General features: G+C 40.0%; 1 protein-coding gene across 1 annotated transcript in view; it reads left to right on the top strand.

The window, feature by feature from the left end:
- LOC126188063 (aldehyde dehydrogenase 1A1-like) overlaps nucleotides 1–12,126 on the top strand; it is a 92,421-nt gene that overhangs the window by 68,619 nt on the left and 11,676 nt on the right. The window lies entirely within an intron of this gene.

Raw genomic sequence — 12,126 nt, 5'->3', positions numbered from 1 at the left:
CATAAAATAATTACAATTATGTGTAGCTTTCACTCACATACATCCTACAGGAACCTTTTTGAGTAGCTAGGTGTACTAGCTACATCCACACAGAACTTTTATTCATTTTTGAAATTTTTTATCACTTCAGCAATCCATCTGAATTTGAGAGCACTAATGATATGAAAAGTACAACACTAGAAGGAAAAAGACCTGCATTATCCTTTAAAGAATTGAACTTTGGCACAGAAAGGGGTGAAATATGCAGTTACAAAATTCTTTGACAATCTACCCATGGAAATAAAATGTTTGAATTGGCAGAAGTATTTCCAAGTGTAGAGTAATGATGTTTCTCCTTAACAACTTCTTTTATACTACAGAAGAATTCTTGAATAGAAATTATGTGTGTTTGTTTTCTGTGTTTATTCTGTTGACATGTTCCACATATTATTTATTTATTTATTCATTCATCCATCTGTAGACACTAATGGATGTTGTCCAAATATACATGTAAATTTATGTGATGTTGGTACAAGGAACTGAAAAATGCAGATATGTACATGCAGCAATACAAAAAAAGTAAAAGAAAGTTGTACAATATGTAGAAATGCAAATTTATGTGCATATACGCCTCTGTTATTATAAATTCATAGGCTGTTTTTCATCGGGATTTACCTTTGTCCTTCCTAACCAACAAATGCTTTTGTACACAACAATGATTCAGTAAAGGTGAAACAGAAATGGGTGGCTTTTGCGGCTTCCAAGTCTATCATGTAGTGGGCTGGTTTTCACTGCTGCTGCAGGCTCAGGCAACACTAATTGACCAAACATTTGATTGCATAGTTATACACTGACTGGCAGTGGTAGTTGCACTACAAACCTTGCAGGTGTACTGTCTGAAATCTTCACACACCAAAGTCATGTGGCTGTGGTAAAAGCTCGACCACTGATCCTGGAAGGTGCACACTACTCAGTGATCGAGCACATAGTGTGGTCTTGCAGCCAGGGAGAGACAAAGGACAGGTGTCCAGTCAAACATGCCAATTACTTCTTGTCTCATGGGTTGCCATTTGATTTGTGGATGCAGTGGGATGAAGCAAATGATAGGCACCTATACAAATTTGTAAATGCATTGGTAGGGAGTGTGCATCATACTCGACCCATACGGTCTGTGGCTAACAGACTTTATGATCAGCATAAACATCAACCAGTCACAAATGTCTAGCTCACACTGGCTTTCGCTTTTGTCTCTTCTATACCTGTGGGCACTGCACCATTGCTGAAGGTGAGCCTAAAAGTAAAATCTGCACTCACAGATGAATGCTGGTTCTCTGCTATCCACAGGATTCTGTGGTAAGGTTGCCACACAGATCCCCCCTTGGAGAGTGGAGCTCTGTAGCCACGAGAAGTGAAAGTGATCCATCTGTGGTCAGCATATGTTTGGGCCACGTATACTTCATGCCACTGTTAACTTGAGTATGATGGCAGCAGTGATTGGGTGGCAGAGTGTGACATCACAGACATCTGGCCAGGCATGTGATGGATGTGTCTGATAGCAACAGCAGTAACAGGCAGTGCTCTCCAGGAGCTGTCCTTGGTGATGTGTGGCTGTAAATGTTCAATGCAGAGATGTCAACTTGGAGAACACTAACATATGGAAAAAGTCTGCTTAAACATGATTGAAAGACATGAAACAAAACATTCACACAGATGCACTGTTCATAATGCAATAAGTTCTTGACACACCAGACACAGAAACAAGGTGTGGCACTCAATATGGCTGGACATGTGGCAGCAGGGTGCAGAGACTACAGAGAGTCTAGGCTCACATGAATCAAGTGACATTGGGACTCGAAAGTGAGTTGATGTGATCTCAATGCCTGATGCATCAGAGGCATAGAGACATGCAGCAGATCCAGGAGCAGCAATAGACAGATGGCTGGTGAGGCAGCAGGTGATGTCTGGAGCTTGACTGGAGACAAGATCAGAGGCTGATGAGGCAGCCTGCCAGAAACAGTGTGTCAATGGCAGGTGGCAGATGGGATGCATGCTGGCTTGTTGTGCAGCATGACATCATTACAATGCAGCACAGGCATTTGAAACAAACATGGCAGCCAACTTGCATGATGTAGTCCACTGGCTGCTGTAATGAGGGTGGCTGGTGTGTCTGTATGGGGAAAGGTCCAGGTGGCTGCGTGGATAGGGTGGGGATATGCTAGGGTGCTAGTGGCTCCATGGTGACAGCTGGCAGTGTCTGTGCATCATCTATCACTACAGGAATAGGCTATGCTGGACCGGTTGTGTGGGAACTGTTGTCCATTGACAGGTCCTCACCCAGATTGAAGAAGTGAACAGCAGGCATAAGACATAAACTGGCTTGACTTGGTCAGTTGGCCTGCCATTATGTTCAGTCTGCAGAGTTTTCTCATCATGGGTGATCACACACTGTGGTCCTGAGTAATGCAGCTTAAGTGGTACATGTTTTGCATCTACGAGCTATGTAACATGCATGCAGTGATGTAAATCGGCATGAAAAAATACTTTGCTGGTGGCTTGCTGTGTCAGTGCATGCAGCTGGAGGCAAGCCATGTGACTGTGCAGATGTTCTGCCAATATGGAACTGAGGTGTTGTGTGGCGATGGTACCTCCTCCACAAATTCACCAGGGATGGCAAGTGATTGATCATAGGTGAAGTCTGCTAGTGAAACACTGATCTTGTCCTTTGGTGTTACTTACAGACTGAGGAGCATGAGTGGAAGTGTCTCCATCCAGGTGATGTTATGACATATCAGGGACAATTTCAGCATCTGATGGAGCCACTCGAACATGCCATTAGTCACTGGATGATAGCTAGACTTTTGGTGTAGCTGCATGCCACACAGTCAAATAGTGTGTTGTCAAACTGGCAGCTGCAGTCTGTTGTTACATGATTGTGGCAGCCAAAGTGTGCCACCCAGTGTTGATGAAAGCAGTGGCAATGATCTTGGTGGTGATGTCTACTACTGGTGTCGCCTGCAGCTAGTGCGTGAAACAGTCCACCATTATCAGTAAACACCACTTGCCTTTGGACAGAGGAAGTGTGCCCACAATATCATCATGGACATGAGACAGCAGTGTGTCATTTCAGGAAAGGTGCTGATGGTTACATGGGTATGTTTCCTGACTTTGGCATGATGGCATGCAGAGTAGGTGATTGCCCCTTGCCAGCAGTCTTTCCGGAGTCCCAGCCAGACAAAATGCTCAGCCATTAGCATGACAGTGGTGTTCATACTGGGGTGTAACAGCCTGTGGATGCAGTCAAATGCACTACACCTGAATTTCTCTAAAAGAAATGGATGATGTGCACCTGCCAAAATGTTGCACAAAATCTTGAAGGAGGAACCAGGAATGGGCACTAGTTCCAGTCTTAGGCCACTGGAGGTATTGTGACAGAAGCTGTCCAATTGCTCATCACTCACCTGTTCTGTGATGTTCTCAAACTTCACAGCGGAGGACAAAGCACCACAATCATGAGATAAGCTGTTGGTGACAATGTTGATGATGATGTTTGGTTTGAGGGGCGCTCAACAGCGCGGTTATCAGCGCCCGGTGACAATGTTGTCCAGCATGGGAATTTAGCGAATATCCATGGTGGACTACAATAAAAAATCCAGCTGTTGTAGTTGGCACAGTGAATAGTTGATGTTGCTACTCCAAGGTGCATGAGTTATTGGCTTATGGTCAGTGAAAATAATGAAAGAGTGGGCTCCTACCAACAAATGGAAGTATTCCATTTGGACTGGGCAAAGCTTTGTGCCATTATGTCTGCGCAAGTAACAAAAGCCTACCTTTGGCAGTAGGACTGCACAGCACCACAGTCAGGAGTTCAAGCACCACGACAGCATGATGCAGATGGCGCTGGTAAAGCTGATCATATCGAGGTATCAGCAGAGACCTTTGTGGATCTCTGGGCACAGCAAGTTAAAGATCGGCTGTACCTTGTCCAGTAGAGGCTTGGATCAGGTCAGGATGATTAGATGCCATAGAAATTCAATCTCTATTACCCTGAATATGCATTTCAGTGGAATTATAACGATGCCAGTCTCACTGAGGTGCCAGAAGATGGTCATTAAGTGATTGCAGTGGGGCTCAGGTGACTTCAAGAACACAAGGATATTGTTGAGGTATGTCAAACAGCCTGGAAGGCTTCACAAAACACCATCCAGGATGTCTGTGTACGATCCAGAATATGCCATAGGTTTCATGTTGAAGAACACTGCCTGTTGCCTGCAAATTCATTGTGGAGTCAATTAGTTGTGCCTTTGCATTGTCAGAAAGCAGCTTGTAGTGGCCAAGGAAATTTACATTCAGAATCATCTCATTGATGTCACCCACAGTGAACCACCAAGTGAATGTGCAGTGCAGTCTGAGGTGCCCATTCTGATGATGAGTACCATATGTTTTTATGGTGAAACTGTTTGCGTTCTTGAGACACCATTCCTATAGTCTCTTAAAATTGTCCAAGGAAGTTCCCACACCCTCCCCTATTCTGCTATAAACAGATGCTAGATGCTTTGATACTGCACTGCAGTCATGTGTGTCTAGTGCTAGTCACACATGGCATTTGCGTGTGAACATGGTGAATGATTTACGGTCACTTCATTGCCGAAACGAGTGTGGTACCAATGGTAGCCACTTGGAGGTGGTTCTGCTGTCAGCTGGATATTGTTAAAACAACTGTTGCTGCATTTTCAATTGTGTGAGCTGGGTCACCTGTAGCCATGTCTGCTGTTACTGCGAAACCTCCTGCTCTCTACCCGTGAGCATGCCAGCTAATTGACCGGTGTGGTTAGTGCTGCCATCTGGGTGTCCATGTTCTTCTCTAGGTGATGTACATCAGAGTCTGAGGTGGTGGTTGCAGGAGGTGTGTGCTGCTGTGGAGGTTGGGGTCCTGTGTCATTGGCTGCCGTGGTGTGATACTAGGTGCCATTGCCGGCGCGTCGTATACCCGATTGGCTAAGTTTGCGATGGCATCCAGCTGCATATCTGTCTCCATGGCTATTAGAGTTTGCACCTATTCATGGAGGCTGCAGACAGATTGTGTGCAACAGTGAGTCAAGGACAATTTCAGACTGCACGAGGCTCTGCAAGTGGCATAGGAATGAGAAGGTCTTCAGTCGCCGCCTTCCTCTTGGCACAGCGAGATCAACTCAGTTGACAGTTGATGGTTGGAGAGACAACATCACAGTTACAGGTAGCCTGCATAAATCAGTTATGTTGCCAATGATGAATCATGTATAAGGATCATAATAACCCTTTCAGCATCAACTAAAGCCTGAAGATGGTGCATTGAAGTGCTGAAACTGGTAGTTACACAATAAATGACATCATAAGGATGTTCATAGGTGTTTCATTTTCTTACAGTAGTGAACGGCTGTAGTCCCTCAGACCTCCAGTCAAAAGGACGGGCATACAAAAACACACCTTACTTGTCACCATCAATGTCACCTCACTCTATATCCACGTACCCTTAATCAGTTTCTATTTATCAACAACTACTTTACCTTTAAGGGGCAGACATATAAACGGATCAGGGGCACCACCATGGGAACCAGGATGGTTCCTTCCTATGCCAACCTCTTCATTTGTCACTTGGATGAGACTTTCCTGGGTTTCACAGTGCTTCAGCCCCTGGTTTGGTTTGGGTGCATTCATGACATATCTGTCAACTGGACTCATGGAGAAGCTTACATGTTAAAAATCTTGGAATCTCTAAATAAATTCTCCCATTTAAATTTCACATGGCCCTGTTCTAAATCCCATGCCACTATTCTTGTCCTATTTTTGATGACATTTTAGATTTAAAGATTTTATGCCTTTTAGCACTTCATGTTCATCTATTAGATCTACCATAATCCTACAAGCAGCTTGTGAGTATTCTGGTTTTCGTGATTTGTGAATTTTGGTCTTAATGAAGCTGGCAGAATTTAAGAGATAATTGTTTATAATTATAATTTGGCAGATCCTCATTTTTAAATATTGAAATTCTGTGTGTTTTACTTAATGATGTCTATTCCCCCAACATAGTCCACCTTGTGTACATTGTGTACATTTTCATTTTAAAAATTAATCTCTTTGGATGACCACTAGAATTTGGCTTTGAGATATGATTTTTGGCATCTTCTTTGGAAACTACATGACATAGCAAGATGGATTTTTCCCATCTGCTATGTTTTTCTACTCCCAAAAACAGCTAATTTTTATTTTATTTTCAATTTATTTATAGACTGGCACGTAATAACTACATAAAAATCTCAAGTTCTTATTTATACTTTTGAATTTATTGTACAGATATTATTTTGGCTCTTCAGTTTACATTGATGTAATAAGTTTTCATTAGGCACTCAACTACAATTAATTGATGTTAGTACTACTGTTTGTAGCAGCCAAAGCCTTATGAGCTAATCAGTAAATCTGATAATGATGAACAACACCAACAGAAAATCTGGGAGTCCTGCTGTCCTGTAAATATTTAATTGAAGAAATAATTAACATATAAGTTCATAAGCAGCCCCATTTTCCATTGCAGATTTCATAACAACAATTGTTAGATTCAAACTTTAACTATGTACTTTGTTACCTCATTTTTTCTGTACAAAATGACATATGGCATTGGTTAATTAACTCACTAATTAATAACGTCATGTAATTTACCACAATTTGCAATAAGGCACATCTACAAAAAAAGGCCAACATCTGTGAAGCTCAATGTTTAATAATTTTCCAGTGATATCTGTGGATCATATTAATGTACATTTTAACTGAATCATGTTGTGATTAAGAAGTGTCATGGGAAGTCATTGTCGTTGAAATGAGTGATTATCAGATGTGGTGATAATCATTATAGACTGAATTAAGTGAACTACCAAAATGTAATGCACTATAATAAATTGCTGCAGGATTCTGCTAATGGTGGCTTTCTTTGTGTACATGTGAACTGTGCTTTGTGCACAATGGAACAATTAACTTTACCACTGGAACTGTAGGTGCTTTTCTGGTTTAGTGCACTAATACATTTTCATAATTTTCAAACTAGTCACCATAATGAACATTCACATTTTGAAAGGAATAAATGTGTAAGTTAATACAGTCTAAATAGTGGCTTCACGTGCATCTGTGAGCAAATACCACCTAACACTCATTTAGATTTTCATCTTAGCTGTGATCAAGAGTAGTGCTACTGAGGAGCAACTATGAGAATCAGGTCAGTATTGCTAGAGGCACAACTCAAAACATCCCATGAAGCCTGAAGGAAAGTAATTGTAATGTTTATTGTGAATATGATGTATGGAACAAGTAACTAACTATGGGAATAAGCTCTGTGTTGAGCCACAGTGAATGAAAACTGTAATTATGAGAGTTCTGATTCCAAATAAAAATATAGATGAATAGCATTAGTACATAGGAACATATCAGGCATTGACTCAAGGATATTTAAAGACTCATGGGTTCCAAAAGTGATATTCCTGGTTGTGGAGACAAGAGAAAAGGGTTTTAAAATTGTATGTGGTGATAGAGTAAATGGGGTAACTGGTGATACGCAGTCTAACTACTCTGTGATGTCACAAATAATTATTTTATTTTAAAACACAAATGAGCTTAAAGACTGCATTTGTAGCTGATTTAAAAATGGTATAATCCTACCAGAAATTGTCAAAAATGATAATTTTTTTCTGAATAAAAAATAACTTTTTCATTTCCAAGAAGTTAATCTCATATTTGTTAGTTCGCTATATAAATCACAACCACCTCAATGTTATATTTCTGTCTTTTGTATCAGCCCAGATGTTTTATATCTAATTAAAAAATTACTCCCTACTCCTCCAGAGGCTCTACTATGATATTTTACAGATTTATTGAGAAAACTATGAGGAGTTTATCACTTGTGTTGCTCTCTTTGCTTGCTCAGTACCAATAAAACATATTCGTACCCAGAAAGCCAATCAGTGTGGTTATTATGGAGACAGAAACCTCTCAGCTCTTCTCTGTCCTCTCTGGAACATGTCAACAGTGTATGTGACATTGGAAGCAACCCATTCAGTTCTGTTGGTCATTAAATATATATCTGGCATCAGATTTTCTTGTGCAAATTTTTTTACATTCATAATTGAAAACTTCCAAGAGAGTTTTTCATCTTAATAATGTTTACAATTCTAGACTGTCATGTTATATGCACAACTTAACTTGCAGAGTCTCATGTGGATGACGAGTTATGTCCCCTAATAGTAGGCAGTGGTCCAGAAGTGTCTAAAGAGATTATATGTGACATTACATGGGATTACAGCTTGATAATAAATTCAACTGGGAGGAGCACACCACAGAACTGCTGAAGCGTCTTAACAAATCTCTGTTTGCAACGTGAATTTTGTCAGACATAGGGGATATAAAAATGAAAAAGCTGGCATACTATGCTTACTTTCATTCCATAATGTCATATGGGATTATTTTTTGGGGTAATTCATCAAGCCAAGCTAAAGTTTTCCGGGCACAAAAACGTGCAGTAAGAATTATATGTGGTGTGAACTCAAGAACATCCTGCAGAAGCCTGTTTAGGGAACTAGGGATACTAACTACAGCTTCCCAATATATTTATTCCTTAATGAAATTTGTCATTAAAAATATATCACTTTTTCAAACCAACAGCTCAATTCATGGAATCAATACTAGAAATAAGAATAATCTTCACAAGGATTTAAAGTCACTTAGTCTTGTACAAAAAGGTGTGCATTATTCAGGAACACACATTTTCAATAACTTGCCAGCAGCCATAAAAAGCTTAACAACCAATGAAATTCAGTTTAAGAGAAGCCTAAAGGATTTATTGGTGGCCAACTCCTTCTACTCCATTGATGAATTTCTTAGTAAAACCAACTGATTTGTATATAAGTACAACATAACTTCTGCACAATTTCAGTGCAGTAATGTGTTCACTGAAAATTTGTGTGTGTGTGTGTGTGTGTGTGTGTGTGTGTGTGTGTGTGTGTGTGTGTGTAAGTATAATCTAACTTCTGCACCATTTCAGTGCAGTAATGTGTTCATTGTAAATAAGTATTACAGTAGTTGTATTACATGTTTATTACCTTATAAATAAATAAAAAACTTTTTTTATTTTAAATTCAGTGCATTAGTATTTGTAAAATGACTCTTAGTGTTCATTAAAAAATGACGATCATTCCACTTGGGACCTGTGGAATGGTACATTAGCTTATTTGTTTTAGTTGTAAATATTTGTCATGTATTGTTGTTTTTCTGACATGTTCCACATCCTGGAGAACCTCCTCACTACGGATCAATTGGAATGAAAGTAAATCTAATCTAATCTAATTAGCTCATTATATGCAGTAACTTGTATGGACATTGTACAACAAATTAATGTAGACTTTCCCAATATATTCTACTAATGAAAAGCTCTTGGGTTTCCATATAGCTGGCAGCTTTATGGTACCGTGATGATACTATGCTGAACAACCAGCTATCGGGGGCAGCATTATAAAGGAATCCACAGAAATACAGAGTCATGAGAGTCTTGTATGTAGAGATGAAGGTTACCAACATAGTAAGGCTTGAAAGCTCACATTAGCTGCATTACAACAAGAGTGCACCCACCACTTTTCAAAACACAAGACACATCTAGAATACCCATGCAGACATTTGAGCACAGTTTGTGGCCCACTTCCCACCTTACACCACTACACTCCCCCCCCCCCTCCCCTCCCCCCCCCCCCCCTCGCCCACTGGTTGCACAGGGGACCTAGCTGACTGCAGCCAGGTGGGTGGGGGTGGGGAACTACTTGTATAGATATTGGGTCATTTGTAATATTTTGACACTTTGCCAGAAGATGATGAGGATGACACTCACCAAAATGCCTTGGTATGTTAATGTGGCCCCCCAGCTGCAAAACTGAGAGCTTTTCATCATTGTTCTATGAAGATAAAGAAAAATAATTTGCATCTTTCATGAGATGTTGTCACAAACAAGGAAAGACAGCTTTCTTGGAAGTGGCATGTATTCAAAAGAAGTTTTTGCGCCGCGCGGGTTTAGCCGAGCGGTCTAAGGTGCTGCGGTCATAGACTGCGCGGCTGGTCCTGGTGGAGGTTCGAGTCCTCCCTCGGGCATGGATGTGTGTGTTTGTCCTTAGGATAATTTAGGTTTAGTAGTGTGTAAGCTTAGGGACTGATGACCTTAGCAGTTAAGTCCCATAAGATTTCACACACATTTGAACATTTTTGAAGTTTTTGCCCCATGCCATTCATCACACTTCTCTACTGAATCTTACATTGGCTCAGTAAGAAGAAAAGCACACAGCTGTACAACTAAGTCAGGCTAAGCACCATGGCAATGTAGCTGCACATATTACAGGACAATGTAGCTGCACATAACTTTAGCATTTACTTGTCTCTCATAAATGCGTGAAACATAGCTGGCAGTTTGAATGAGATATGCATGCTATAGGGGATTATGTGGCTGAAGGATGTGCGTGTGCTGATGACTGACAAGTTAGCCACCATGCTCAAAACCTGTTAAAATGATACAGTGGAATGTGTTACTTCACAAGTTATAATTGGATTTGAGTATTTGTTATTGCATAATGAATGCACATGTTTGATCACACTGATCAATGTTCCAACCATCAACAGATCACATTTGATTGTGTGTTCGCCTATGTTATTTGGTAGCTGTGCTCACCTTTAATAATTCAGCAGTATAATATTATAATCGGATAACAGTCAAATACATTGACAGACTTTATATAAGGAATCTTGCTAACCCCTAGACTGCTTTTGCAAGTCAGTTATATATGAAGAAGAATGTAGTGCAAAAGCAGCAATTTCAGTCTTGTTTATGCATGTGTCGATCACACACCGCCTCAAGTATGCAGTGAATGATTACTTTTACACCTTCCATTACTTTTAGTTTACCCAGAACTCTCCAGATAATTCATTTAGTGAAATTAAATGCCTGTCGACACAAGGGCACCCATGCAATAGTTTGTAGGGGAAGGGAGGGCAGGGGCTAAACGTGGGGTACAGAGTATTTTAATTATTTTGGGAGACAAATGGTGACTTGTACATAGCCAAAAACCTGTTCCAGTTCTGAAACCTGCGTAGTACTTACTCCTAAATCATTTTCTTGAAAGGAAAACACATGAATACACTATATTTGTTTCTTTCCTGAGAGGTGGGGGGAGGGGGTCAACCCCACCTTGTCCCACCCCCTCCTCCCCTTGCTTGCCCGGTTATAGGTACCCTTGGTCAAGCCACATTTTGTCAGTTAATCTCACTAAGAAGACCTCTGCACCACAATTTTGTACATAAGTTTTGTTACTTTGTCCATGTAGCCACATTTAAAGATTTGAAATTTTGAGCTCAATAATCGTATAATTATTTATTACACCATTTACCATGTGAATGGCTTCCTCTGTCATTTCCAGTAGAACAATTTCAGATTTAAAGATAAAAAGCAAACAAATTGTGTTTTGTTCTACTAACATTTGGTTATTACTTACCAGTTGTAAGCTTATTAGGCTCTCATCAAGTAACACCTATTTTTACCTGATGACTGCTTAATAATCAAAAAACCAGTTAGTAATAAATAAATATTTGTGGTTCAAAGCTCAGTTTGTTTTCTTTTCTCCCTTAAATATACTATTTGTATTACTAAATTACTTATCATCTAGTCAGCAGTATAATAACTTGAGAAACATGAATATTATGAAGTAAATTTTGTTCTGTTTCATGTAATTCAGTTGAAATGATTTGACAGGTTCTTGCTGTGAGAAGACTGAATCACATATCACATAGTCAGAATTACTTGAAATGTCCGGTAACTTGAACATTTCAGACAATAGTAAGGTTTCACTGATGTAGTTGACATTGAACAGAATTGTTACCACCAACAAAGCAATCTTTATTACCTGAGAAAATGAAATAAAAAATGGTAATTACTTGGAGGCAGAATGTCTGGCCAGTGATTATGCTCAGGAAACAAAAATTCTAGTACTGCCAATAGACTTTTGGAATTATTAGTTTCTTCCTTAAAGAGTAAAGAAGGAGCGGCAGCCAAAGATTAGACAGAAGATGCAGCTCACTCAAATTATGTGATATGAG

This window comes from Schistocerca cancellata, chromosome 5 (assembly GCF_023864275.1).
Source record: "Schistocerca cancellata isolate TAMUIC-IGC-003103 chromosome 5, iqSchCanc2.1, whole genome shotgun sequence".
Classification (NCBI taxonomy): domain Eukaryota; kingdom Metazoa; phylum Arthropoda; class Insecta; order Orthoptera; family Acrididae; genus Schistocerca; species Schistocerca cancellata.
Note: the sequence above shows the minus strand (reverse complement) of the source record. Positions and strands in the feature narration are given on the sequence as shown.